The sequence below is a fragment of the Salvia splendens genome, chromosome 8, assembly GCF_004379255.2.
Source record: "Salvia splendens isolate huo1 chromosome 8, SspV2, whole genome shotgun sequence".
NCBI classification, from domain to species: Eukaryota; Viridiplantae; Streptophyta; class Magnoliopsida; order Lamiales; family Lamiaceae; genus Salvia; species Salvia splendens.
In genome coordinates this window covers 25,881,662-25,907,812 of record NC_056039.1, presented here as the reverse complement: position 1 = coordinate 25,907,812, position 26,151 = coordinate 25,881,662, and the positions used below count along the sequence as shown (strand labels likewise).

General features: G+C 43.3%; 1 long non-coding RNA gene across 1 annotated transcript; it reads left to right on the top strand.

Annotated features, from left to right (window-relative positions):
- Positions 1-1,470: 1,470 nt before the first annotated feature.
- On the top strand, positions 1,471-3,206 carry LOC121744361. Its single transcript, XR_006038584.1, has 3 exons — positions 1,471-1,624; positions 2,631-2,696; positions 3,165-3,206. It is a non-coding gene; the product is annotated as an uncharacterized LOC121744361 (long non-coding RNA).
- Positions 3,207-26,151: the final 22,945 nt, after the last annotated feature.

The following is a 26,151-nucleotide window of genomic DNA, read 5'->3' as shown; positions in this document are numbered from 1 at the left end:
ATTTGCATCACGTTAGAACACCACGAAATTTCAGAACTTAGAATCATAGGCAGCATGCTCACGTAGGAAAATCATAGCAATGGGATCAACGAATAATCAGTTACTATAGCTACTGCCCAAATATCGAGTATAAACATGTCAAGTAACTCCCTACCAAGAGCTAATTCCAGTAAGCTAATTGTTTCCCAAAATCGAAACTTTAGAGCTTCTTGATATAAAAAAAATTCCTCAACATAGCTACTGCCTTCAAGTAGAACAACAAAAATCGAAATAATTAAAAGGAAAGGGGGAGGGGTGACTTAGCTTTAGGCCGAGACCGACGGGCTGTCCGTCGGAAAATCGGCCGACAGCGGAGCCCTAAAAGCTTCCGCGGGCCAGCTGCAAGCGTGCGTCGCGGAGGGCGATGGTAGCGCCGCCGCCTCTCCCTCGCAGAAAGGATTCGGTCTTCTGGAGGATGAAGACCGATCGACAGAAAGCCGGAGCCGATCTGTAGGAAAGACGGAGCTCCGGCGAGCTGAGTAAGGCGACGCTTTCTTCTCCGCGCCGAAGACACTGCCGGCTCCGCTGAACAAAGAAGGGGGCTAGTGGCGGTGGAGACCGGAGCGAAGGCGTACTGCCTCCCAGAGAGCTCGACGGAGCAGTGAAATCACCGTGAGAAGAAGAGGGAAGAAGCCGCCATTGATTTTCTCTCCAATTAAGGGTTTTGATGAAAAATCAATGTAGGGGAAATTGGAAAAGTAAAACGAAGAAGAAATGGTGGGGGAAGGATTAACCGACTCCGGCGACGCAAGAAAGACGGCGATTTCGTCGAGAGAAGGAACGAAATGGGGGTGAGCCGCCGCTGTTTCTTTGAGGACTCCTGATGTAACGCCCCACTTTTGAACCCTAATTTTCGAACCCTAAAGTACATGTATTTAATGCTATTAATATTGCGAAGTCCGTGAATTAATTGTTGAGTGGAATTGTTGGACTAGAGATTTGTGAAATAGATGACTGCGCGAATTTAATTAATTCCTGTCCGTGGGGAATATTTATTGGACTCAATTCCGTGTTGGATCCGATAAATTAAATAATTAATATAATAGTCCAGTCCGCGATAAATAAATTGTGTACTGCACAATTTAAAATAAAATACAATGGGCTGCGAATTAAACTAAACTAATTAAAATAAAATATCTTTAATTCTAATCTTAATTAAAGATTTTACGCAGATTTTTTCCTGCTCCGTGAAATGATATTCCTCATCCGCTGCAAATAAAATACCAAAAACAAATCAAATTTTCAACTAAATCACGTTAAAAAAAAGAAAAAAAATTCGAATCCCCCTCCCTCAACCCACGTTGGAAAAAAACGCTCTCTCTCTCCCCAAATCTCTCCCATATCTGTAACCCCATCCCTTCTATAATATTCACGTCAAAATCATCCTTCCTCCTGTTCAAGAAACCAAGACTTCTTCTTCACAACTTCAATTCAAAGTAAACAATTTCTATGTTGGTTTATACCTAAACTGCTCCTAATTCATAATCTAACATCAGATTGCTATCAACAGAAATCAGAACTCTTGCGTTCAAAGAATCTCCCTTTTCAGCTTTGTGAACTCCACAATCAAATTCAATTCACAGAGGTAAAATTCCTACCCAATTCTAAACATGAATTATCACATTCTGCTCCATACACATCATTATCCAATCAAATCACACAATCAAAACCAATCGAACCTTTTAAGAATCAAAATCAACTAAGAACGAAAAGAAACACTTTTGAATGGGAACTTATCTTTCGGCTGAATCGGGGTTGTTCCGAGGCTGTTCGGAGTTGTTTAGGGTTGAAGCGATGAGAAACGGTGGCTGTCGAACACGTCGGCCTGTGCGAGCAGTCGGTGATGACGGAGAGACGGAGCCGGCGGCGACAGCAGCGCCGTTAACACCATCGAGCAGTAGCCGACGGCTTCGTGCAGCAACGTCGGAGCCACTGGTGCGGCGAAGGCGGGACGACGGCAGCGATGAATCAACGGCAGCGACGGTGGCGGATCCCGGTGACGGCACCCCCCTCGGCTGGATCGAACGACCGCGCAGTAGCGGCGACGACGATGGGGAAATCCGTCTGCATTTTCGACGAGAGAGAGAGAAGACGAGAGAGAGAAAGAAGACGAGAGAGAGAAATAGGGAGAGTTGGGAGAGAGAAGAAGATAGGCAGTGGAGAGGGGAGAAATAAAATGGTTTGGGCTTGCCCCTAATTAAAATTTTGGGCCTTTTGTATTAATGGAATTGGGCTTAATGAATTAATTTGGGTGATCTATTTAAAGTTTGGGCCTTCTTTTAGTAGGAGTATTAATTAAATTGAAGATATAAGTTGGGGAAAGAATTAAGTTTTGGCCGATAATTAATTGTGGCGAATATTTAATTAATCTCCGGCATAATTCAAAGAGCGCTTAAATAAATATTGGGATTAATTTCTACATTTTGGAGGAAAGTACGAGGAGCCAACGGAGGAATTTTTGGGCACAAACGGCCGCCGAATAATAAAAAATATGCGAAAATCGAGAAACAAGATAAAAGACTTAGGATGCATGCATTTATATTTAGTTATGTGAAAAGTGTGTTGATTTATGTGTTATCTAAATGTTAAAGGTGAATCATCGCAAGTGAATCGAGAGACTAAAGGGAAGAGAGTACTTGAGATTTTAAGCAATCGAGGTGGGCTTTCTTTTAAATAAGGACGACGTCCTAAATATTTTATCGCTGGAAATGAAACTGTATTTGTCATGCTATGATTTGATTTTTACGTGGCTATCTGATATGGCTTTATGCCACTATTATATAAATCGAATTCGGGTCCTTGTAGGGCCGCAAACCCTACTTGGGCTAGTGTACACCTATGGTAGATCGTGTGCTAGCGTACGGGCTGGCCGGTCTAGTGGCTTGGTTTGTGGCCACATTCCAAGTCATGTATTGGCAGATATGGCTAACGTCTATGGGAAAATGACTGATCAGTCGATGTTTAAAATGGAAATGATTTTGAGTGCCTCGGGCATTTCTAAAGCTAAACCCCGATGGTTACTTGTGAATGACATGATAAATTACTCTTTAACGAAAATGTTTTCGGCATGAGCCACTGAGTATTCTTATAATACTCAGCCCTGTATGTGTTTTCCTTATGTGCAGGTTGAGCGGCGACGAGGATGTGGTGGTGTTGAGCAAGTGAATTTAAGATATTATTGTTGTCTTTGAACCTTGAGTGTCGTTGTGTCTTCACACATGACGTCACTCTTTCTCTTGGTCGTTTCCGCTGTGACGTTTTGTTTAATTATGTTTTATTTGGGCCGACAACTTTAATTGTTAGGATAATGGATACTTTGAATTTCTTGTTGGGTAATATCAAACTCATGGTTATTTATTTGGATATTAATTGTTGGTCCAACTTGTGTTGAAACCCTAATTCTTTTCGTCTGTTTATTAAATTCTTTTAATCACGATCGCCCGTATTTATTAACCCTAAAGGACGGTCGTGACACCTCATTTTCTTTTTTTGATTTGAATGAGGGAGAGACACGATGAGTAGAACGGAGTATATGATTGGGTTGACTCCAATTGGTGTTTTAAATAAAATAAAATGGGCTTAATGGATTTAGTAATGAAGTGGGCCGGCTGTTTCAAAAATATGCTCTCTTGTTTAATTGTTGAGATGGACCACAATTTAATTTAGCATGGGCCTAAATAAATTTAAATGGAGTGATGGAAGATTGTTATTTAATTGTTGGGCCAAGAGGTTATTTGTTTTAGACCAAGGAGTTAGCTGCTAGGATTGGATGTTTAATTATATTGAGTTGCAATTAATTTAAGGAATTGAGCTTGGAGCTTAATTGATTAGTTCCCGAATAAATTATTTAGTTTCTGAAGATAGAAAATGTTGAAGTTGGGGACGCGAGAGCCGACCGGCGTCGCCCCGCGACGCCATGGGCGACCTTAAGAAAAATCTTAAGAAAAGATTTAAGAAATGGATTTTCCAAGAATCCATATTTTATTTAATAAGTGCCCAAATATTTATTTAAGAGAAAATATAATTTCTCCGAAGTTAGTAAAGTGAATAAATAAATTCTGCAGAGTAGTGAGGCCCGAGATAGGATTAAGAAAATCCTATAAGACAAGACTAAGATATAGGTGCTATCCAATAGGATGCATGCATTCTTTTCTCAAGAGAAATAGTCAAGTACTAATTAGCGTGTTACGCTATTTATTTTCAGAGGATAAATTATTCAAGGGCAAGTGAAGCCAGACGAGAGTTGTCAATTGGAGATAAGCGTATCAGGTGGGCTTTCTTTTAATATCCAACACTATAGTGTGGATATAAAGTAACTGTTTTGAAGTTATGAAATACCATTTCTTAAAAATGGATATGCGATCATTTTAAAGTTGTTGTCATACCATAAAATGTTTGTTTTCGAGACCTGTCTGTTAGAGATATATGTTTGTTGGTTTTGGCTACGCCAAAACGTTGCGATTTGGAATATAGCGCGCAAGAGTCGGGTGTTAGGGTTTTGTATACTAGAAATCACCTTTCGAGTGATTGGATACTGTAAAACTTTAATGGTTATTTTCCAATAAATGCAACAGATTATTTTTGTCATAATGTTGTTATGTTTTACATTTAATGGTTGTTTATTGCATATTTAAATGTATGAGCAAACGTAACAAAGTCTAAGTCTTTGTTTTAGTAGACCGGTTGTGGGCGTCGTCCAATTTAAGGTAACACAGTCAGTTCTAAACAAAGAAAAATAAGAATTTCACAACCTAGATAGGCCTAGACTACCTATCGCGAAAGGTTGCAATGTCGGTCCGATTATTTCTAAACCTTATTGAAATAAGATGACGTTGGTGTGGTATAGCACTGAATGGATCTAACAGCAAGACGAGTCTTTATGCTATCTACTGAAAGACGAGGTCTTGAGAATTAATTTCTTAATCAATGTACGTTAGCATTGAGCATACGATATTGAGTATCCACTACTTTGACTTACCAAAGGTGCGGGTTTTTCGTAACCCAACGATCCAGGTATATTGGGTAGTGGTGATCATTATCTAGTGGTGCTAGGATTGCTATTATGTTGAAACGTGCGCGAGGAGAGTCTCGTTTGATAACATCCACAAGAGGAGCTCTAAACGAGGTTTTATTATTCGGAACCTAGCTAGTTGGAGTTTGATTACTCTATGAATAATAAATAAGAGTTTCTTGCTAAGTCCACTCTTGGAATTCGAAATATGTTAATTAATTAAGTCTATAGCAGACATTAATTAATTAATAGATGTTTCCATCTTAAGAGCGGGAAATAAATCAAATACAATTAAAGGAAACCCGGAATACTAGTAATTTCGGATTTGGAAGGCAGTGCAATATTACTTCTGTAGTGGCTGCTCGTAATATTCCAATATAAGCTTATATTAAATTATGGGTTCAATTTAATTAGTAAAAAGCTAATAGGGTGAGGCCTGTTCCAGATTCTTCCTTAGATCCCTGACTGGGCCCAATATGTGACTTAAATAAATAGGAGAATAAAGGAGACAGAAAACACAACAATTAATTTGTCAAATTTTCGTCCCCCCTCTAAAGAGTGATTTTCGAAAATTGTGCTCTCCTCCGTGAGCTGAGTTCTGTCTTCCATTATTCGAGTCCTAGTACGTTGGTGAGATTTGCCCACACAAATATCAGCGTATAGTCCGAGACACCAGTCAGAAGATCCGAGGTCTTGTATTGAAGATCTTCACGTGGAGACGGAGCAAGCCATCATCGATTCTTGATTGAATCAACGAGGTAAATTGGCTAATTCCGTAGTAAGCATGTTTTAGGAATTTTATGTGCTAAAGCATGTTTTAATTCAAGTTATGAGCATGATACATGTGATAATTACGCGAATAGATTTTGTCTAAATAATCTGCTAAATAGATCAAATTCATGTGATCCGTTTTGTCCGCACGCTTCCGTTGCCAGCCCCTTCAGTTGGTATCAGAGCCAGTCTTTGGCTCTGATTATTTGGATTTAAATTTCGCGAAATTCATGTATGCATGTATTATTTGATTGCGAAGCATGTTCTTGGTGTTTTGTTTAATTAATTATGCATGATGAACTCAAGAACTATCGAATCAAAGAACTTGAATTACTCGAACGCACCATGTGCGATCGAGATAGGGATGTCGAGACAGTGGGAGCTGGGAGCCGTGATCACGGGGCGACGTGCAAACGAGTGGGGACTCGTGCGCGCCGCCGGCCGAGGCCACACGCACCAGACAGAACCCGGGTCAAGGTCGACACGGCGGTGACTGGCGCGGAGTGGTGGCTCGTCCGAGAGCCACCGAGACACCGCGAGACACCGGGCCGAACCGTAGGCAGAAGGTCCGAGCTGGCCGAGAGCTTGCGACACCGACGGCTCGGAGGGTCGAGCCGGACGCTGAGACGCTGGCCGAGAGGCGCGCGCCACCCCGCGCGCGCCTGGCCGAGAAGCGTCGGCACCCGTCGAGCAGGGCGCCGAGACGCTGGCCGAGAGGCGCGCGCCTGGCCGAGAAGCGTCGGCACCCGACGAGCCGAGACGCCGAGACAGGCGTCGAGCAGCTGGCCGAGAGGCGCGTGCCGCCGTGTGCGCGCCTGGCCGAGAAGCTGCGACACCCGACGAGCCAGGCGGCCGAGACGCTGGCGCGCCACCTGCGCGCCGGTGTCCGAGACGCTGCATGCGTCGTGATTCGACGACGAATTCGTCGAATCTTCGTCGTTCATCGTTCGTTCGAACCTCGTACGATGAGATAACGATGAAAGATTATTTTAATGATTATTTAATTATTTTGTTAAAAGATATCATTAAAATATTATTATTTAATGGAAATAAAATCTTTTTGGAAGATTTACCTAGATTTTAGGAATATTTTTATTATTATCTATATCTATGAAAATAAATAATATTATTTTATTCCTAGATGATATAAATGAGAATAATTTAATAGTTTCCTAATATTTATCTAGATTTAAGGAATATTTTTATTATTTTCTATATCTATGGAAATAAATAATAATATTTTGATTCCTAGATGATATGGATAAGAATAATTTAATAGTTTCCTAATATTTATATATCTAAGATCCTAAAAGGGATAGATATGTATGAATACATTAAATAATGAAATATCTCTTCCTAATCTTGAACATGGAATTAATTTGAATTTAATTTTTCATGTCTTATTAAGAATTAGATAATTTGTTTATTTTAGATATACCTTATAGTAGACATGAATAAGAATTATATTCTAGAACAATAATTTCCTAAAGGAAGATACCAATTAATAAAAGATTTAATTATCCAGTAGATTAAATACTGATGCGAATCAAATTGTACATTTTTATTCCCCTAACTTTACATGATTTATTTAGTTTGATGCTTGCAAAAGTTTGTTTTGTGGTGTAGGAAGAGGAATGAATGGTGAAACAAGGAATGAAGCTCGGATGGTTAAAAAGCTGTGCAAAGAGCTCTCAAAATTGGCCACCCGGCCGGGTTAATTTCATGCCCAATAATACACCCGGCCGGGTGATTTTCGCGAGGCATGGGAGGTCCAGGAGGGGTCGATTTCATGTCACCCGGCCGGGTGATTTTTCAGTTGAAATATTCTACCCGGCCGGGTAGTTCATTCTAACTGCAATTTCAGCAGTTTCTCGGGCAGTTTCATGATGGAAAAGGAGAGAGAAGAGGCGGTTGGCAAAAGAAAAGGAGAAAAGGGTGGCAGAGAAAGAAAGGGGGTGGAGAGAGAGTGAAGTGACAGGAGGGGGCATTAATTGGGAAATAAAAAAAATTGAGTAAATCAAGTAGTTGAGAGGACGTTTTTTTGGACAGTTGACGAATTTGGACGGGGGACGAAAATTGGAGAAGGAAGAAAGAAAAGAGAGGAGGAAGCCACGATCCAAATCTCCATTTGGGAGATCATCCATCATCCTAGAGTTGGAGAACACTATGGAGTTCACGGTTCACGGTTCTTTTGGTGTAATTCATTTTAGTATGTTTGGATAGATCTCCTTTGTTGCTCTGAATATGTTGTAGGGTGAATTGTTGGATACTTTGATGATTTTTATGGTTTAATTTATGTGTGATTCTTGTTTATGAATTGTTTAATCATTCTACTAATCTTGAGACGTCTAGATAAGTAGAATTTTGTAGCCATTATTCTAATGCCTCTTTAGCTTAGATTTTGGTCAGTACTCATATGCAAGGAACTCGAGATTTGATACTTGTTCAGAGAGATAGTCTCGAGTGGATCAATAGTTTTTATCTGTAAATTTGGTTTGATGTCTGCTGCGCTTCTGCGTGGGCATTAAGTTAATATGATTTAATTATCGTGTTTGACAATTGAAGAAACTAATCTAAAGCTTGCTACGCGACCTAGTAGTGATCATAGGTTAGTGAGTAGAACTTGGGAGACGTGTTCAGCTTATCCTAGGTATACAATTCCCTTGAAGTGTTCAACGGATAGGGAGCGTAAAACAAACTTAATCCTCTTAAGCATAGTCTTGATCGTAGCAATCCATCGAAGTATCCCAATTCATATGCCCGAGACATATAGGAGCAATGCCTTTCTTCTTATCCTATTTTCTAATTTTTGTATTTTTTAATCTTTGTTTGTTTTTTCATCTCTTTATTTTATCTTTCTCAAATTAAATAACCTAAGCCTCTCCGTGGTTCGACACTCTTTTACTACAACTGCATCTGTACTCTTGCAGAAAGTTGTAATTTTAGAGCTATTTTATTAAGCTTGTGTGTAAGTAATTCATTGATATAAAAGCTCGAAAAATACACATCAAATACCAACAGAATTTAATTAAGCCTTAAACTGCCTCAAGGCTAAGGATAATTAAAGTAAAACCATAACCCAAAATATCTAAGCTATAATTACGAACTCAACGTTTGTATATGGTCTCCATCAATTGGTCTGCAATTTATGAAGCCTTTTTCTAATATTATCGCCACCTGCTCTGTGGGGACAATAATCCTAAGAAAATAGCAAGTTCATGAGAGCGGGCTTCTCAAATATAAATAGTATGAACTAGAATGTAGTTTCCAATATTATCGCCACCTGCTCTGTGGGGACAATAATCCTAAGAAACTGCGAGATTCAGAAGTTCACACAGGATTTATGAGATAGCTTGATCTTGTTAGCAGCACACAAGCATTGTTATGGGAGTGTGTTGTAGAAATGAGACTCTGTAATGCTAAATTCGGTGGTCTTGCTTAGGCAACATTAGGCGGCCATGCCACTCTGTGGTCTCTGGACTATTCGTCGGTGTTGTGACTAGTAAAATTGTAAGATTTTAATGCGTATTGACTTCCTCTAGAGGGTACAAAATTTTAATTTTACAGTTGTAAGATTTTGAAAAGTTTTATGGTTAATCTAATCAAACTTCTTACATAAGTTTATGACTATAGTAAAATACTCTGTTTAGCAGTGCAAATCAAATAGTCAATATGTCATTCAATCCTCTTTCCGCAATTCTCAAAGAAAATAAACTCAAGGGCCAAAATTACATAGAATGGAAACAAAATTTGGACATCGTTCTCACAGCAGATGAGTACATCTTTGTGCTCACCACCCCGCGACCTCCAGTGTCGGCGGCTACCGCTGCGGCAGGAGTCAGAGATGCACACAGACGGTGGCATAAGGAGAATGAGATGGCTAAGTGCTACATGTTGGCATCTATGTCTTCAGTACTCAAGCATCAGCATTCAGCCATGGAAACAGCCGCCGAGATTAAGCAGAATCTCAAAAATCTTTTTGGTACTCAGAATCGAACGGCGAAGTCTCAAGCCTTTAGGAGTATCATGCCGAAGACAATGAAGGAAGGCTCGTTTGTGAGGGACCATGTCCTCGAGATGATGGGCCACCTCAACCAAATTGTGGTCTTGGGAGGGACGATCGATCCCGAGTCCCAGGTGACTATCATCCTTCAAAGTCTTCCCCCTAGCTTCCAACAGTTCAAGCTCAACTTCGAGATGAACAAAAGGAATTACACCTTGGCAGAGTTGTTGACTGAACTTCAGTCGGCAGAGGACCTTATGGTCCAGGCTAAGGTGGCCATGATGACTTCGGCGCCTCGTTCCTCTGGCTTAAAGCCTAGCAAAGGAAAAAGGCAGGCACCGAACTCAGGACCGGCCAAGATAGCTAAGGGAAAGAAGAAGAAGAGGGCTAACAAGAAGCCCACGGGGAAGTGTTTCAAGTGTGGAGAAAAGGGGCATTGGAAGCCAGACTGTCCTCAACGGGGCAAGGCTACAGGTATGCACCAAGCTCTAGTTGTCGAGTCTTGTTTGACTTCGACATCAATTTGCACTTGGGTTATTGACACAGGAGCCACTGATTATATTTGTTTTGATCCTGACTTAATGCAGGTGACAAGACGGCTACATGATCGTGAGATCGAAGTCCAGCTGGGCGACGCTACCAAAGTGGCGGCCGTTGCAGTGGGAGACATTTATTTGCGTTTTAGTAGTGATAGATTTTTGATTTTGAAGAATGTTTTGTTGATACCTTCTTTTAGAAGAAATTTAATTTCAGTTTCTAAATTGATTTATGATGGATATTCGATTTCTTTTAATGACAACTGCGTTATTAAGAAAGATGGTTCTTATATCTGTCGTGGTATCATGGAAAACAATCTGTACACAATCACTTCTACACAGTTTAATAATCGCAAATCAGAACTCAATACAACATCGAAAATTTCAAAGAAACGAGAAGAACCTTCAAATTCAATGAACGAAACGTACTTGTGGCACCTTAGACTTGGTCATGCCAATGAAAGGAGGATCCATTCTCTTGTTCAACAAGATCTTATCAAAGGTCTAGAGGAGGAACCTTTTCATAAGTGTGAGTCATGCTTAGAAGGCAAGATGACCAAGAGGCCTTTTAAGGCTAAGGGCAATAGGTCCAAGGAAGTACTTGAGCTCGTTCATTCCGATGTATGTGGACCAATGTCAACTGAGGCAAGAGGTGGTTTTCGATACTTCATCACATTTATTGATGACTTCTCGAAAATTGGATATGTCTACTTGATGCGTCACAAGTAAGAGTCTTTTGACAAGTTTAAAAACTTTAAGACTCTTGTAGAGAAGTATCATGGGAAGAATATCAAATGCCTACGATCTGATCGTGGAGGCGAATACCTCAGTGCCGAATTTTTGGACTACTTATCGGAAGTGGGAATTCAATCCCAACTGGCTGCGCCGGGCACGCCCCAGCAGAACGGTGTGGCTGAAAGAAGGAACATGACGTTATTAAACATGGTTCGATCGATGATGAGTTATGCACGTCTACCTATTTCGTTTTGGGGACATGCCTTGCTTTCCGCAAGTCACATTTTAGACAATTTACCATCAAAATCCGTACCTAAAACTCCATATGAGTTGTGGACTGGGCGTAAGCCCAATCTAGCACATCTCAAGGTTTGGGGTTGCCCGGCTCATGTATTGGAAAAGGATCCAACTAAGCTAGGATCTAGGACGGAGGTATGTTTGTTTATAGGTTACCCCAAAGGAACGAAAGGTTATGAATTCTTTAGTCTCCGAGATAAGAAAGTCATTGTGAGCACTCACACGACATTCTTAGAGGAAGACTATGTAATGAATCATAAACCCAGCAGTGAAGTGGCTCTTGATGAGCTAACTTCAGTCACAAGTTCCATTAACCAAGAACAAGTACCAAGTGTACAAACAATTCCCGAAACTTCAACTTCTACTCAAAATATTGTAGTGCCGCGCCGCAGTGGGAGGGTCTCACATGAGCCCGACAGATACATTGGTTTGGGAGAATCTATGGATCACTCCTCGGACAGCAATGTATTAGATCCCTGGAACTTTGCGGAGGCGCAGGCCGATATCGATCATTGCGAATGGGTAAAAGCAATGGATTCGGAACTACAATCTATGATAGACAAAGACGTCTACGATTTGTCCGTCCTACCCGAAGGTTGTACTGCCATTGAGAGCAAGTGGATATATAAACGTAAATGTGGACCCGATGGACGAGTTAAAGTCTTCAAAGCAAGACTAGTGGCCAAGGGGTATACCCAAAAGGAAGGCATCGATTATGATGAGACCTTCTCCCTAGTGGCCATGCTCAAATCGATCCGGATACTGTTGTCTATTGCAGCTTATATGGATTGGGATATATGGCAAATGGACGTTAAGACTGCATTTCTAAACGGCAGTCTTGAGGAGACCATCTACATGGAACAACCCGAAGGATATGCCATAAAGGGCAAAGAACACATGGTTTGGAAGCTTAAGAAGGCCATTTATGGCCTCAACCAAGCATCCAGATCGTGGAACCAATGTTTCGATCAAACTGTTTGCAAGTTTGGATTCGAAAAGTGCCCAAGTGAGAGCTGCGTGTACAAGAAAGTTGATAAGGGGAATGTGGTGTTCTTAGTTTTATATGTAGATGACATTCTTCTAATTGAAAACAATAAAAAGATGTTGTCATCAGTTCGAACATGGTTATCAAACCATGATAAGGCTAATTTCATGCATGGGTCTAGGGATTTAATTCGTGATTTTACTAGGACTAACGCACGTTTTAAGCCAGGTGTGTGAAGGAATTCGCCAGGTCCAGGAAAGAAGACCAAAAAATCACAAGGTCGAGGAACTGGCGATTTAGTGAACAATTATGAAGAGAATTGCTCGACGGAGGAAGCTCCAGAGTTGAAGGGTAGAATAGGGATTTCTACGAAGACTCAAGGGCTATGTCCGCATCTATAAAAGGCAGAAGCATGCAAGCTGGAGGGATCTTCTCGGGGGAGACCTCACCACAGCCTGTTGCTTAGTTCACTTTCCCACACACACACTTGATACTAGTTTTGAGGAGATCTCAGTTCGCACGTTCGGGTTTCATCTTAGCTTCCGATATGGTGTAACACCGCTCTTGTTAGGAGCGAAGAAACAATTTATTTTCCGCTTTCCGTATTTTACTTACTCTGCCGAGCTTCGTTGTTCGAAGCTCGGTTCGCTGTTTTCACCGAATAGTTTCTGGTTTAAATGCAAGTTTGATTTTCCGTTATGGCGATTGTGTTGATTTCTGGTTTGATCGTTTCGCTTATTGAGATTTTGGAGTTTTAAATTGTCTGAGTTGGATGCGTTTCGCAGCTGTTTACTGAGTTATTGTAGGTTAATGGTCAGATCTGGGAGATTGGAGTTGGATTGTGGAAGAATTTTGGTTGGATTTGCTGGATTTGTTGGTTGTTGGGTTCGGATGTCTTGGATCCGGAGTGGATCAAGTATTCTGACGTGAATCTGAGTAGTTTCGATCTGATTTTCATGCTTAGTTTACGTGTTTTACTTTCATTCCGTCTAGTGTACGCAGATCTGATGTTTTTCCGAGTTGCAGCAAGATAACGACGACCAAATCTCTATATTCTGTCGAATCTCGCTTTTTGCTCTGTTTTGTTCATCTGCAAGTTTAATTCGGTTGAGAGGATGCATTTTGCTGCGAGCTAGCGTCAGAGTTTGTTAATCTGCAGTTCTTTCCGTACTTGCCGTTTTTGGAATTATGGTCCCCACTTTCAGTCATATTCTGTTTAGCTAGATTAGGTAGTTGTTTACACTGTCTAGGAAGTGGTTATGTTTCTTGTTGTCGAAGTCTGAATTTACAAGTTTAACATGTCCTAGGTCTAGCATTTACATTTTCTGCCTAGGTCTAGAGTTAGTTTAAAATTCTCAACCCTTTTGTTGCGTGGCAGCAGCCATTTGTCTGTCCAAAGTCTCTGAGCACTACTTTGCGAGTCCATCTCTGTGGGATCGACCCCACTTCCCTATACTAATTCATAGTATTCGGGTTGAGGGATTTATATTTTTTGAAGGGGAGTCGATGTGTGTCCAACGACCAAGCACTTTATGTTCTCTTAAGTTCCTAGACCTTGTGCTCTAGTGGATTTAAGGAGCGTGGTGTCTTGACCAAGCGCTTGCAGTGATCTATTTCTGTGCACACGTGTTAAAAAATCCTCGTTTCAAATGGCGCCGTTGCCGGGGATGGATGGCGTACTTTGTGTTAGTGCCTAGAGTTTTTGGTGTGAATAATTTTAATTTACTTTTTCTTTCCGTTTTCTTTGTAGTACATGAGCAGGAGCTTCCACCGGAGTAACTCGTCTGGTTGGAAATACGGTCAGTTCGTTTGGAAGATCAAGGATACAGCCTCCACCGTGACTACCAGATCAGGGTTCACGACGGGAGATCCGTTCCCGACTGAGTTTTTGAGTGACGAATCCTGGGAATCTTCAGGACGAACAGATCCGGAGTCCCCACCAGAATCGGAAACAGAGTCAGAAACAGGGGAGGAAGAGGAAGTTGAGATGGCACACGTAGCGGACCCAGATCCAGAAATAGGGTCACTAACGGCTCATCTCGATGGAGAGCCAGCACACGCAATAGTGATGAACCCACGTCAGAGATCTATTGAGATCAAAACGAATGTGTTAGGTGTCTTGCCAACATTTTCTGGGCGAAGGAGTGAATGCCCGTACGAGTTTTTGAACGAGTTTAGCAAGTTATGTGGCATTCAAAAGAGGCCTAATGATGCGACAGAGGAGGACTATCGCTTGCGCGCGATTCCTTTCACTCTAAAGGGGGAGGCAAATACATGGTTGTTGAGATTACCCCCGGATTCTATCCGCACCTGGAGGGACTTTAAATTGGAGTTCCTAGATTACTTCTTTCCATCCAACAAGACGAACGCTCTGAAGAAGGAGATAGTGGAATGCAAGCAGGATTACGATGAGTCATTGAGCCAATACTGGTCAAGGTTCAAGGGATTGCTGGACGCATGCCCGAATCATCGGATGATAGAGGCAGAGACCTACTCTCTATTTTATGAAGGGGCAACTCCCGAGTCTAAGGATTTGATGAACTCCTCGAGCAGGGGGAATTTTACAAGAAAGAGAGGAAGTGAGGCAAGAGAGATTTTGGGAAGATTAATCGACGCCAAGAAGGCGTATGACAGTACGAGGAATGCTGTGAGAAGAGGCGCTGTGAATGCATTGAGGGAGCAGGAGGATGACAAAGTTGAAGCAAGGATTGATAGGCTGGAGAAAGCCTTGCTGAATGCTATCGAAAAAACTAATACAGCCGCACCAAAGGAAACGGCTAAGTTGTTAGGTCCAGTAGATAATCAACTCCAGCAATATTACGGACCTCAGGAAGGTGATTACCAGGCCCAGGCGAACGCGATGGGAAGTTGGAATCCTGATGGAAGTTGGAACCAAGGAAGACAAAGAGATGCACCCTGGAGGAATCACCCGAACTTTAGATGGTCTGAAAACGAGCAAAGCCAGCCAGCACCCCAACTGAGTATACAGTCCGCACCACAGCCCGAGAGGCAGGGTAACTGGAGAAATCATGAGGGGCAAGGAAATTGGAACAACCGTAATCAAGGAGATCACTCGACCTGGGGAAACAAGAATCAAAATTATCAAGGGAATTCTTATGTACCACCACATCAAAGGAATTTCCAAGCACCTTACCCAGGTCAAGGAAGTAATTTCAACAACAATCCAGGAGGTCAAGGGCACATTCGCCCAGGCCAAGGAAGTGGAACAAACCAAAATATAGGGCCAGGCCCTAGTCAGCCAAGCTCTAGACCAAGGAACCTTGATGAGATGGTTCACGACCTCGTTAGTTCCCAGCAGCACATTCAGAACAATTTACAGTCGAACAATGATGTGGTCCACAAGCTTCAGGATGCGCAGCAAGAACAGAAGGCGGCAATGGATATGTTGGCCAAACAGTTGTCTCAAATAGCTACTTCCTTGAGTGATATGCGGGGAAACGAGGGCAAGATTCCTGCATCGGTAAGACCACCTGACAAAGCCAATATTAGCCAGATCACGCTGAGATCTGGGAAGGAGTACGAAGGGCCGGTCATGAGGTACAGAGAGGTCACGACCCCCATTAAGGATAAGGAAACAGAGGAAAAAACCACTGAATCAAGAAACTCGGTTGAAAGCAACCCTGCAGTTAGAGATGAACTTCAGGCAGGAGATTTAGAGAAACGACTGCCCAGGACAATCGAACCATTTTTCCTAGATCCAGAACCGGAATTGGTAGAGAAAAAAGGAGTCGATGAATCTTCAGCAGGTGAATGTTCCGGAACCGGGAAACGACCAAAACCTTTCCCAAACCGAGGAGAGGCAAAGAAAAAGAAGGATGAGCCAGTGGATCTTATGGATATTTTCGGGAAACTGGAGATAAATCTACCCTTCTTACAGGCTTTGAAAATGCCAGTTTTCAGCAAGTTCATCAAAGAGTTTATAGCTGGGAAGGCTAGACCTAGTGGAAAAATCTTGATAGGCGAGAATGTGTCCGCGGTAATTCAGAAGCGGAGGATGCCTTCGAAATGCAATGACCCAGGTATGTTCACCTTGCCTATTTCCATCGGCGATGTAAAAATTGAGCATGCTATGTGTGACTTGGGAGCATCCATAAATGTGTTACCCCTGTCCATATACAAGAGGTTAGTGGGAGTAGGTATGGTGGATACGAAGGTTGTGATCCAATTGGCGGACAGGTCATGCATCTGCCCTGAAGGAGTGCTCGAGAACGTAATAGTCAAGGTACACGACTTCCTGTACCCGGCTGACTTCCATGTGATTAAGATGAGCGATAATGAGTCTGTAGAGTCTGGCGGAGTATTATTGGGGAGACCTTTCCTGCGAACTGCTAAGACTATCATTGATGTCTTTGATGGTACTATCTGTCTCGATTACAATGGGGATAAATATACATTCAGCATAGATGAGGCAATGAAGAAGCCACTTGATGTTGAAAATTTGCATTCTGTAGATATCATTAACCCCTTGGTCCAGGAATACCTCGAGACTGAATTAATGCAGGGACAAATTGAGAACTCAGAGATGAGTCATGCTGTTGATAGGGAGGTGGCCAGTTGGTGCCAAGCAATGAATACGAGCAAGTTGTCAGATGAAGAGCTAGCAGAAGCAATTCTGGAATTTTGCACCAAGCCCGAGCTAGCCAGATCGAGGGAGACACTTTATGGGGCAAGCAAGGAAGATCTTCCTGGATCGACTAAGGGGATGACGACTGGAGCAGCAGAAAAGAACCCCCTGCCCCAGGAAAAAGATGTTCCCAAGAAGGAGTTGAAAACACTTCCGCCAGGCCTAAAGTATGCTTACCTTGAGGCGAATGAGACTTTTCCGGTGATTATCAACAGCAACTTGATCAATGAACAGGAAGAGGAGCTGCTGAAAGTCATCCGAAGGAACAAGAACGCTATTGGTTGGACACTTTCTGACTTGGTAGGGATTAGCCCTGATCTGTGCATGCATCACATTCGATTAAATGAAGGAGCGAAACCCTGCAGAGACCCTCAACGCAAATTGAATCCCAATATGAGGGAAGAGGTATTGAAGGAGGTATTGAAGTTGTTATCCCTAGGAATCATTTATTCCATACCAGACAGTGAATGGGTTAGCCCAGTACACATGGTACCCAAAAAGTCGGGAATCCAGGTTGTCAAGAACGACAAGAATGAGTTGGTACCGACCAGGCTAGTCAGCGGTTGGAGGATGTGCATTGACTACAGAAAATTGAATGAGGCAACCAAGAAAGACCATTTTCCCCTTCTGTTCATTGACCAGATGCTGGAGAGATTAGCAGGCAAGCAATATTTCTGTTTCTTGGACGGATATAGTGGGTATTTCCAAATTTACGTGGACCCCGAGGACCAGGAGAAGACAACTTTCACGTGTCCGTTCGGAACGTATGCATATCGGAGAATGCCGTTTGGCCTTCGCAATGCACCAGGCACTTTTCAACGATGTATGATGAGTATTTTCTCAGACCTGCTGGAAGATTGCATCGAGATCTTTATGGACGACTTCACTGTATACGGGGATTCATTTGATTCATGTCTGGCGAGCTTGGATGTAGTGCTGAGAAGATGTCAAGAGAAGCACTTGGTTTTGAATTTCGAGAAATGCCACTTCATGGTCCCTGAAGGAATTGTCCTGGGGCATGTAGTATCGGAAAGGGGCATACAGGTGGACCAAGCAAAAGTGGACGTGATATCAAAACTGCCCCACCCGACAAATCAAAAGGAAGTGAGGGGATTCCTAGGTCACGCAGGATTCTACAGGAGATTTATAAAGGATTTTGCCAAAATTGCTCAGCCACTCACTCATCTGTTGCATAACGATGTTGAGTTTGTTTTTAATGAGGGGTGCATTAAGGCTTTTCAGCTGCTGAAGGACAGATTAGTATCTGCCCCCATCATCAGAGCACCTGATTGGGGTTTGCCGTTTGAAATCATGTGCGATGCGAGTGACTATGCAGTAGGGGCGGTGCTAGGTCAAAGAGTTGAAGGAAAAAGTTACGTGATTTTCTATGCGTCAAAAACGCTAAATCAAGCCCAGAAAAATTACGACACCACGGAGAAGGAAATGTTGGCAGTCATGTACTCTTTTGAAAAATTCCGACCATATCTGCTCGGGTCGAGGGTGATAGTCTTCACAGATCACGCTGCGATAAAGTACTTACTGGCAAAGAAGGAGTCTAAGCCAAGGTTGATCCGATGGGTGTTACTGTTACAGGAGTTTAACTGGGAAGTCAGAGACAAGAAGGGGACGGAGAACAAGGTGGCTGATCACCTGAGTCGCATTTACCAAGGTGAGACGGATGAAACAATACCTGATGCGTTCCCGGAAGAACATCTTTATTATTTTAACGATTCTCCTAGACCTATCAATTGGGAAGAAGTAATGGCAGCAACAGGTCCAGGAGATGCTGAAAAAAGGAAATGCCAGGCGAATGCAGAGCCATGGTTCGCTGATCTAGCAAATTACTTGGTCACTAGAGAAGTGCCCAGTTCCGACGAAATTTCCCGGGCCCAGAAGATGAAATTAAAAAGTGAAGCCAAATACTACTTTTGGGACGATCCGTATTTGTGGAAAATGGGAGCTGACCAGGTAATTAGGAGATGCATTCCGGAGTGGGAGCAAAGGGATGTGCTGAATCATTGCCATGCTTTAGCTTGTGGGGGTCACTTTGGACCTAGGAAGACTGCAAGGAAGGTTCTAGACAGTGGTTTCTACTGGCCTACATTACATAAGGATGCATTCGAATTCTGCCAGAATTGCGAAAGGTGTCAGCAGATTGGAGGAATTTCTAGAAGGGACGAAATGCCACAAGTTCCGGTGATTGTTTGTGAGATTTTCGATGTTTGGGGTATGGACTTTATGGGTCCATTTCCATCTTCATATGGGAATACATACATACTTGTGGCGGTGGACTACGTTTCGAAATGGATAGAGGCAAAAGCTACGACCTCCTGCGAAGCTGTGGAAGTAGCCAAATTTCTGCGGTCTAACATTTTCAACAGGTACGGGATCCCTAGGGCTGTCATCTCAGACCAAGGAACCCATTTTAAGAACCGTACAATAGAGGCTCTCATGAAGAAATACGGAGTCCACCATAGGTTGTCTACACCTTATCATCCTCAGTCCAACGGCCAGGCAGAAATATCAAATAGGGAGATAAAGGCCATTCTCGAAAAAACGGTGAACCCGTCTAGGAAGGATTGGAGTAAGAGACTGGATGATGCATTATGGGCTTATAGGACAGCTTATAAGACACCTATTGGTATGTCACCATATAGGTTGGTATTCGGAAAAATGTGCCACTTACCCGTGGGAATCGAACACAGAGCATACTGGGCGGTCAAAGAGATCAACATGAATCCGCAGGCTTGTGAAGAAGAGAGGAAGATGCAGCTCCAGGAACTGGAAGAGTTACGGCTTGAGTCTTATGAATCTGCCATGTGGTATAAGGAAAAAACTAAGCTTTGGCATGATAAAATCTCCGGGTCAAGGAACTCAGGGTAGGACAGAAAGTCCTTTTGTTTCAATCCAAGCTCAAGTTGATGCCTGGAAAGTTAAAGTCTAAATGGATTGGGCCTTACATCATCATGGGACTTCGAGCAAACGGAGCAGTTGAAATCCAGGGAAGTGCACCAAATTCCATACCTTTTCTTGTCAATGGACATAGGATAAAGGTCTTTAGGGATAGCTCAGAGTTGTGTGTAGTGGACGAAGTGCCACTACGCGCACTCTTTGATATCACCTAACCAGTCTAGGAAGGAAGTGTTTTTAAAATATCTCCTGGGTCTAGTAATTAAAAGTTTGACCATACCCTGATCCAGGAAATTTTGAGAACACTTGACAACAATTTTGTAAATATTTAAGTGCTTTCTTTAAATCAAGAAAAATCCAAACAAATAAAAAATTTTATTCTTCCAAAAATATTTTCGAAACACCAGACCCATCGGGAATGTTTTTGATGCTGTCATATCCTAGACCCGGGGAGTTTGGCGTTTCATATTTGTTTTTTTAGTTTGATGTTTTCTTTTAGTGTGTTTTGGCAGAAGAAATTTACTTGAGCAAGGAATTGTGGGGTAAAAGAGTTTTGGAGGGAGTTGGCAACCGGTCCGGATTTCAAAGAGCACTTTATGGGGAGGCGTACGGTCGCTAGCGTCACCACCTGCACCCGCCTGCAAAAGGAAATTGTCCTCTCCAATGCCTACACTATGATCGGTTTTGGCCTTCTTATTTTCTCATTACTCATTCTCTCTCCAAATATTCTCTCTCCCAAATCAAAAACCCCAAATTTCAATCTCTCTCTAACCCTAATCTGAAAATTTCGCCCAAGTTCTTTTCAAAATTTTCTGCAGAATACCATGGATAACCAACAAGGAACCAGCAAGCGCTTCTGGATCCGCCGAGAAGAGTGCGGCGGAGTTCATGAATGAACTATTTCAGAAGTTCGGAGGGGCCGATAAAGCGATGCAAGCGTTCGCGATGTTTGCAATGGGACAACCCATGCCAGCCGTTCCAACAACCACCGTGACACAACCGGAGGTTGTCGAGACACCACCCACTGCTGTACAAGAAACCGCACCGGAGGCTGCTACCATTATTCCAGAAGAAACCACCTCTGCCCAGGACACAGTCCCAGAAACCGCCACCAGGCCGGAGGACGATGCAGTGCCCGCCGTTCCAGGATCACCCATTGCGGAGATTCGCGAAGTAGAGACAGATCTGGCCGCGGGACTGACGTTATTGGCCGTAAGTGAACCCAGGTTAGGTTCTGATTCTCAGAAGGAAAACCCCTGTTTTAAAGTTTGGAGGTGATGGTGTTTCAGAGGGAGTAAACCTTGATATTTCTGCTGTGAATTTGGTGGAGAGTGTTGTTGGGGGGGTAGATGCTCTTGTTGCGGTAGTTGAGGACACCGCTATTACTGTTAGTAGGGTTGAGGGGGAAACCCCTGTTCTGGAGGCGTCTGTTGAGAGGGATGCCGTTGTTGATGATGATGATGTTCAAGTGGGCGGAGAAGCCCTAAATTCTGAGAAGGATGTAGAAAAGGAAACCCTAGACGTAGTTGGGGGCGATGAAGCCCAATTTACTGAGGAAGATGTTGATGCGGGAAGGACTCCCGACAAATCTGTGGGCACTGAAGCCCAACCTGAAGGAAATCTTACGGGGTTAGAAACCCCTGTTTATATCACGGGGGCAACCCATTGTTAGCAGAGGAAAGTGGAGCACTCGATTCTGAGGGTGCTCAAGAAACTGTCGATGCAGGACTCAACATGATAGTGGATTTAACTGAGGTCTCTGAGGAGGCCGATTCGCAGCTTAATCTAAGGGAAACAAGGAGACGGACACGTCGGAGTATTCTTGATGACATTGACGTATCTGCCCAACAAAAGGAAAAGGATACGCTGGACCTAGCGACAGCCGTGTCTGCGCAGGAAGACTCCCCCAGGCCGAGTGGAAGGGAGAGTGACGAAGAGGGGCGCCGCGCGAGGGCTAAGAAGAGGAAAGGGAAACAAATTGCTTCCTCCTCGACCGAGAAGGAGAGGGGGAAATCTACTGAATCCCCACTTCCTCCCACCCGCCAAGGTACCATACGCCACAGAGCCCGAGAATCCTGCCAGGTCCAGTGATTCAGAGGAGGAGCAAGACGAGGATGTACTGAACTTTGAGCCGACGGAGATTTGGATTACAAAAGAGCTGCTAGACGATATGAGAAGATTTGACGATCCAAACGTGTGGCCATATACAAGGAAAAGAGTGCTGAGGGAAAGGTGGCGAAGTCCGGAAAAAATGTACCACCCGGCGGAACTCAAACATATTAGCTCTAACGATGAGTTCAGGGGGGTATATAGATGCAATCGGTTTTTGATTGGTTACTAAAGCACAGCACTTTCGAAGTTCCAGTCGACGCGGCCCGTGAATTCTTTTCCACCTTCCGGTTCAAATCCACCGCCGATTTGGATACGGATTCCATAGCTTTCAGGCTTTTTAATGAAGAACATAGGATGAGTATCCGGGAGTGGACGCTGCGGATGGGCTTGCTAACGAGAACAGAAGATGATGAGGGCCTGTGGAACGACAGAATGGTTGGTCCGCGAAGTTGACGCCAGGATTTCAGGCACAAGGTGCGTGGGAGTTCTTGACTCACTCAAGAGTGGGTCAATTTAAAACAAGTTTTTCGAAGGCACACCATATAGAAAATCGGGTCCTGCGATTCGCCCAAACTTTTGTTAGCTACAACTTGATGGGCACTGCCAACAACGCCCTGACGACCGCCGACCTATACTTTACGTGGTGCATGGCCACAGGAGTACGAGTTCATTTGGGTTATTGGTTAGCCCAAGCCTGCCATCAAGTCACCCTCCAACCCGTTTCCCAGGCATCTGTACACGTGCCATCTTCTCGGGGCCTATTTGCAGCGCACATTGTAATTAAAATCAGCAAGGCCTCCGTGTAGTAAAGATGTGCTCAGCCCCGGAAGTCTTCAATTTCGACTTTTTTTTCAACAAGGGTTGCTGATCGCCCGAGGGAAGGAGGTGTGTTTTTATGAGGTCGGTAAGTCAGAGGCACAAGTCAAGCAGGAACCCGATGGTGTGGAGGTAAAGGATCAAGCCACTGAGGACGAAGTCAGGCTGATGGTTCAGGGAGTTCAGAAAGAAGTTGAGGAGGTAAGGAAAGGAATCGACGGGGTACGCAAGGAAATGACTGAGATCCGAGGGGAATTCGGAAAAAGCAGGGAAGAGGCCGCAGTCCTGAGGGGACGTATCACCGATGGGTGGCTTCGTCAAGTGAGCAAACCAACAGGATGGCGGAGGGGTGTTGCTTTGATGACGACCATGCTGAAATGGCTGCACAAAAAGTTTCCCGGATGCATCAGAAACTATTCCTGGGTCTAGCGGCAACATTACAACGCTAAGTCCAGGAAGTGTATCCGCGCAGAAGCCATCACAAGGCCCGAGGCCTCACATCACCCCCTCTTCCGCTAGACCCGTGATCCTGAGGACAGCCATACCCCGACCTACTGATGACAGACCAGAGAAGCCGGAGATGCCGGCCAGGAAGAAAGCAAAGGTGACCCAGCCGACGGTGCCACCAAAGTTTGGCTCCCACGGGGGCCAGACACCGAATTGAATTTCCCCTCAAACCCAAGTAACTTTTCTTTCTTTTATTTAACAGTTCTTTCGTTTTATTTCTGTTTTACCTGCCAGCATGCTAGGTTCTGTATATATGTGTTGAACCCTTCCACTTAGACCAAGCATTGGTCTAAGTGTGAGAAGGGGTTATATGTCATAACATGTTTTGTGTTGTATGTTGTTCCTTCTCCCACTTAGCCCAATGCTTGGTCTAAGTGTGAGAAGTTTGTGTTTTGTTGAGTTCGTTTCATGTCGCCACTAACTGGCCTGCTTTCCACTTCATACGGATTGCTTGGGGACAAGCATAAATGAAGTGGGAGGGGGGACGCAGTTAGTGCAGTTAGTGTCTTGTACATATTCTGTTAGGTCTAGGAGTTTTAGAAGTTTTTTTAGGTTTCGTGTTTGCATAACTGGTAAAATAAATAGCAAAAAGCCCCTTAGGGAGAGTAATTGAAGAGAAAATACATGCTAAATTGTGAATCCTTTTCTCTTAATAATCAAAGTCAGTTGGATGAAGTAAGAACGATAGAGGATGCCTTAGATAACCCAGTTGTGCAGCCCTACTATAAGAGCGAGTTATAAGCCTATACACTTTGAGCTAACTTGTAAAAAGAATGGGCTACCACTTGATGCGGAGTAGAGAATAGAGGGGTAAGCTGGACGAAGTCCGGGAAAAGGAGGTATAAGCTGGACGAAGTCCAGGAAAAGGAGGTATAAGCTGGACGAAGTCCAGGAACCGGAGGTATAAGCTGGACGAAGTCCAGGGGAGGAGTTAAAATAATAAACCGGAGGTATAAGCTGGACGAAGTCCAGGAAAAAAAAAAAAAAAAAAAAAAAAAAAATTTAAGGGCAGGAAGCAGTAGTAACCAGACCCAGGAATAAAAAGGAGACGGTAGGAAGGAGAAACTCTCATAACCCGATGCATCAGTGGAGTAACTTTAACTTAAGAGCGATCCGATCCTAACATCCCTGGTGAGGAATGAGTGATCGATGAATCTAACAATTGGGAAGTCAGAAGGCTATCTTGACGAACTGACAACTGACTAGATAGAAGAAGGGAAGGGGAGGAATCTGAGGCTGTAAACGCTTGGATTGACCTTAAACTTGTGGGGATGGCTGCTAGGAAAATACCAGTTTATGCGCTTATGTGTTTTCTTTTCTTTTGTGATTTTATGTGTTTCGTGTTGTAGTTGTCTAGGTCTAGGAGTCTGTTTTGTTTGTAGAATAGTACTTGGGGGGGGGCCGTGCATTGAAATTCGCCTTATTTCTTTTCTTGTCTTTCATACTTGAGGACAAGCATGGTTTAAGTGTGAGCAGTTTGATAAGGCTAATTTCATGCATGGGTCTAGGGATTTAATTCGTGATTTACTAGGACTAACGCACGTTTTAAGCCAGGTGTGTGAAGGAATTCGCCAGGTCCAGGAAAGAAGACCAAAAAAATCACAAGGTCGAGGAACTGGCGATTTAGTGAACGATTATGAAGAGAATTGCTCGACGGAGGAAGCTCCAGAGTTGAAGGGAATAGAATAGGGATTTCTACGAAGACTCAAGGGCTATGTCCGCATCTATAAAAGGCAGAAGCATGCAAGCTGGAGGGATCTTCTCGGGGGGGGGAGACCTCACCACAGCCTGTTGCTTAGTTCACTTCCCACAACACACTTGATACTAGTTTTGAGGAGATCTCAGTTCGCACGTTGGGTTTCATCTTAGCTTCGATATGGGTAACACCGCTCTGGTGGAGGAGAAAAGAAACAATTTATTTTCCGCTTTCCGCATTTTACTTACTCTGCGAGCTTCGTTGTTCGAAGCTCGGTTCGCTGTTTTCACGAATAGTTTCTGGTTTAAATGCAAGTTTGATTTTCCGTTATGGCGATTGTGTTGATTTTGGTTTGATCGTTTCGCTTATTGAGATTTGGATTTTAAATTGTCTGAGTTGGATGCGTTTCGCAGCTGTTTACTGAGTTATTGTAGGTTAATGGTCAGATCTGGGAGATTGGAGTTGGATTGTGGAAGAATTTTGGTTGGATTTGCTGGATTGTTGTGGTTGTTGGGTTCGGATGTCTTGGATCCGGAGTGGATCAAGTTTCTGACGTGAATCTGAGTAGTTTCGATCTGATTTTCATGCTTAGTTTACGTGTTTTACTTTCATTCCGTCTAGTGTACGCAGATCTGATGTTTTTCCGAGTTGCAGCAAGATAACGACGACCAAATCTCATATTCTATCGAATCTTTTATCGCTTTTGCTTTGTTTGTTCATCTGCAAGTTTAATTCGGGTGAGAGGAAGATTTTGCTGCGGAGCTAGCGTCAGAGTTGTTTAATCTGCAGTCTTTTCCGACTTGCATTTGGATATGGTCCCAGCTTCAGTCATTATTTGTTAGATAGATAGGTAGTTGTTTACCTGTCAGGAAGTGGTTAATGTTTGGTTGTCGAGAGTTGTGAAATTTACAAAGATTTAACATGTCATAGGTCTAGGATACATTTTCTGCCTAGGTATTAGAGTTCGTTAAAATTTCAAACCTTTGGTGCGTGGAGCAGCACAATGGTCGGTCCAACAGTCTCTGAGCAATTAATTTGCGGTCATATCTGTGGGACGACCCCACTTCCTATACTAATTCATAGTTTTC